The sequence below is a fragment of the Sinocyclocheilus rhinocerous genome, unplaced genomic scaffold (assembly GCF_001515625.1).
Source record: "Sinocyclocheilus rhinocerous isolate Xijiao unplaced genomic scaffold, SAMN03320098_v1.1 scaffold3288, whole genome shotgun sequence".
Lineage (NCBI taxonomy): Eukaryota > Metazoa > Chordata > Actinopteri > Cypriniformes > Cyprinidae > Sinocyclocheilus > Sinocyclocheilus rhinocerous.
Window position 1 is genome coordinate 269,388 of NW_015655612.1, and position 3,957 is coordinate 273,344.

General features: G+C 35.9%; 1 long non-coding RNA gene across 4 annotated transcripts in view; it reads right to left on the reverse strand.

Annotated features, from left to right (window-relative positions):
* The window catches only part of LOC107718824 (uncharacterized), a 158,436-nt gene that overhangs the window by 47,910 nt on the left and 106,569 nt on the right, over positions 1-3,957 (reverse strand). For 2 of the 4 annotated variants that reach the window (XR_001637456.1, XR_001637458.1), the window contains exon 4: positions 3,192-3,391. The exons of 1 other annotated variant lie outside the window; for it this stretch is intronic. This is a non-coding gene — a long non-coding RNA (uncharacterized LOC107718824). Of the gene's footprint in view, positions 1-3,191; positions 3,392-3,957 lie in introns of those variants that run through there. One more of the 4 variants, XR_001637457.1, reaches the window with a different exon arrangement.

Below are 3,957 nucleotides of genomic sequence, written 5' to 3' on the forward strand. Positions count from 1 at the left end.
TATTTTTAGTCCAGTGCCTGCATATAAGATTAGTATTGACCAAGTTCAGAGGCTGTCATATGTGGATCAACTTACTATGTTGTGTATTTTCAACAGTTTCAATATGACAAATAACTTTTATATTGATTCAATGGATTTATTGCATTTTGAAAAAAAAAAATGTGTCATGGATTTATTGCATTTTGGGGAAAAAATTACAATTTTATAATAAATCTTTGAAAATCAAAATCTGGATTTGAATTTTTAATGTTATTATAACTTAAAGATGCTATGTGAAAGTTTGAAACAGAAAATAGTGGTTTTCATCTTAAACACAAATACACATGTCACTGGAGAACTGATTCGACAGGATAGAAAGAAACAGACAAGCTAGCCACTTTCTTGGTAAAGAAAACACATTTTTACTCAAATTAATCAAAATGGATTTATAGCGTTTTGGAACCAAACTCTTGATATATATATATATAATATTTTAACATTTTAACAAAAACACTAAATTAGACAGTTACAGCATTTAGTATTATTTATATACTGTTATAGTATTTATTAATCATTTTTATAATCTTTTATTTTCATATTTTCAGTTTTTAATTTAATTTTATATTTTTTCTAAAAAAAAATAGGTAATTCTGTAGCTTGCTTTTGTCATTTGAATTAATTTTTATATATATTTTAGTTTTAGTAATTTTATTATTTTAGTTTTAGTAATTTTAGTACTTTCAATTTATTTCAATTAGTTGCCAAGACAGCATTTTATTTTATTTTTTAAATCTAATATTTATATTTTACTTTATGTCATCTTTATTTTAATGACCAAAAAAAACAATAATATAATAGTTTTAGTTTTAGTTAACAATAACAACACAGTGATAGATGGCTGTTTTCCAGATTTGCTCACCATTGGCAGGTCTTGTAAAAAAGTTAATTCAGAACCCCGCATATGCATGAGTGACCACATTAAACTCAGTCAGTCCCGCCGCGCACAGCGTGAGTGTAAAACGTCCACTGGGTTGCGATGTAATGAAGAGCTGTTTCATTCCCCAGACCATCAGGGTCCTCTCTCAATGAATACCACACTTACTGTATCATCTATCAGTCCTGGCAGCCGAACTGTCACACACAACTTCCTGCCCTTCGTGTGTGTGTGTGCGATGTAGTGAGGCCTGGGTTGCAGTGGGCTATAATGAGGCCCTTTGGTGGCTGTAAAGACTAGAGAGGAGAGAGAGGAGGAATCGCACATATAGCTCTATTTGTCTTACAAATATCACACTAACTACCAATTACAGCACCATAAACCTCCTGCCTACTGCTTACCTCCCTACCCATAATGCAGGACACACAGATGCACTGGGCTAAGCCTCCCCTCTCTCTCTCTCTCTCTCTCAGCTGGTGTGGTAGAAGAAGCTGTGGTCGTAGATTTACCAGCTTTCCACCACTCATCCGCTGGAAGTGTGGAGAGTTGCCCCCGCTGCCTGGATCTCTGAGGCTCTGGGGCCGCAGATCCAGCCGGCTGGCCTCTCCTGTGCGGCCCACTGCCCTCGCATTAAACAGCTATGCCTCAGCTGCTGGAAATGTTATTCTAATTAACAGGGGATCAAGTCATCATCTTCTCATGTAATACTGTCTGGATGGGAATTTCAATATGGAACGGTGGCCCAAAAAAAAAAGGCAGTTAGCATCTCAATAAATTACTCTTGACCCCCAGGATGACAGTCTATTGGCGCATCAATTGCCTGCCAATTAAACCGATCCGTCCTTGCCAAAACTTTATTGGGATGGTTTGGGTTTTTCATCTGAACACAAATCATTGGGCTAGAGATGGAAGAGGGTACTACACGGCTGGCTGCGATCGCGAGTCTGATGGGAATTCTGACAAGTTTGTACAATAAAGTCTTCAGAGATATCACTGGCCTGACAGCTTCGCAAAAACAGTTTCTTGTGAAGCGCAGATCTTTGATAAATGACCATATGTGGATTGTCACAGGCGAAGAGCTGAGAAACGTAAACACAAGCGGTCCGAACAGACTTCAGAGGAACTGGACAGACAGAGGGAGCCCTAACAAGCCCACTAGGCCCACACTTTGATTGTCTCAAACGGCTCGCTTTTTAAAAAAGCATCAGTCATGTCGTGACATTTGACTAAGACTTATGGACTTAAAACTAGCTCAGTGGGGAGACCGTTTGGAGTGTGCAGACTCGACCAGTGTATTATGTTCTTTGGAGCTAGTGTGGATTGTGCCATTGAAAGACCCACTAATAAAAGGATTTGGACAGACCCAAAAAGAAATCAGCATGGCTCTTAGTATGGCTAACCCTGATGCAACATGATGCAATTTACAGCCACAAAAACAAAATATGTCAACAGAAGAAAAAGAAAAAAAATCTGTTAAGTGTCAACCGAACCGGAGCAAAAACATTGCATTGTTATTCCAAAAGCCCTAATCAGAGAAGTCTACTCTAAATAATTTATACAATTCAAAACTATCTAGGATACACAGCACACATTATTTCAAGTTATCATAAAAAGTAGGATTAAACAAGGTGGCGTGACAAACAAAGTGACCAGTGGCTTTAGCTTCCTCGGAAGAACAAATTTTGTTTTCTTAAGAGAGGAGACAAACAAAACAAGGATGAGACTGGGTAAATTGACAGGCAGTCAGCAGGACTCCCTCTATGTGCTAAAGCATTGTTTTCTGCTCAGCTAAGCAGCAGCAAATTGATACATTCGCAATGAAGTGCAATGACAATTAAATTGTAACTGACCTGCATGTAACCATCATTATGTCTTTTCTCTTTACTGCCATCCCTGTTATTTAATCACACAGCATGCAAGCTTTTTTATTAGGCAGTAACACTGAGGACTACATCCTCCTGCCTATAAACACTCAAACCGAGGAACAATCGCTTCACCCACCCGAGAGAAAACCTCTATCCTGCTTCGCTGAATCACTGAGGGTGGAGTTTGTGCTGAGGTGCTGAAATCTTAAAGCCCGAAGCTTCCTATGAAATATGAAGGAAGTCTTTAAAATGTGTGGTTTTCTGGATGCTACATAAAAACATATATAAAAACACACTGTATACTAATATAATGTACACTACTGTTCAAAAGTTTGGGGTTGTGAGAATATTTTAAACACACAGATGCACTGGGCTAAGCCTCCCCTCTCTCTCTCTCTCTCTCTCAGCTGGTGTGGTAGAAGAAGCTGTGGTCGTTGATGCAGGAAGCACAATCAATGAGGCTGGTAATGAGGTCTTTCTTAAAGAGTAGTGGGGCTGCTGGATTAATACTAGGATAGAAACAGAACAGGGCAAACCTGGCACTGTCACTTACAGTTTCACTACTGCACTCTGGCCAAGGGTGAAGCTGTAAGCAAATCACTGTAAAAGAACCCTGAAGAAAAAAAAACATGCATGCATTAAAAAATAAAAATAAATAAATAAATAAATTTAAGCAGGCATTAAAGGTGAATATTACTGTTTGTGTCTATTTAGAATGGGGTTTAAAGTCTGACACCACACTAAAAACCTAAGATCGAAATTTTGAAATATGCAGTTCTTAAGAAAATGTTTTGGAATTTTGAAATTGTACATAAGGAAAGATTTTGAGATTAAAGTAGAAATATCTATAAAAAAAATCTAAAAAGTATTAGAAATATCTAAAAAATATTTTTTTTATTTAAAAAATAAATTAATATTACAATTTTAAAATTTTATTTATTTTTAGAAATATCTAAAAAGTGAAAAATGATATGAATCACAACTTTTCATATCAATTTTCATCATGATAAAATAATTAGCAATAGATTGACAGAACTGTAGACAGACAGATAGATAGACAGACAGACAAAATATTAATTATATTGAACAGTTTTATAAACAGCAAAAATTAATCCATAAAGATAAATGGTAAAACAATATATATATATATATATATATATATATATATATATATATTTT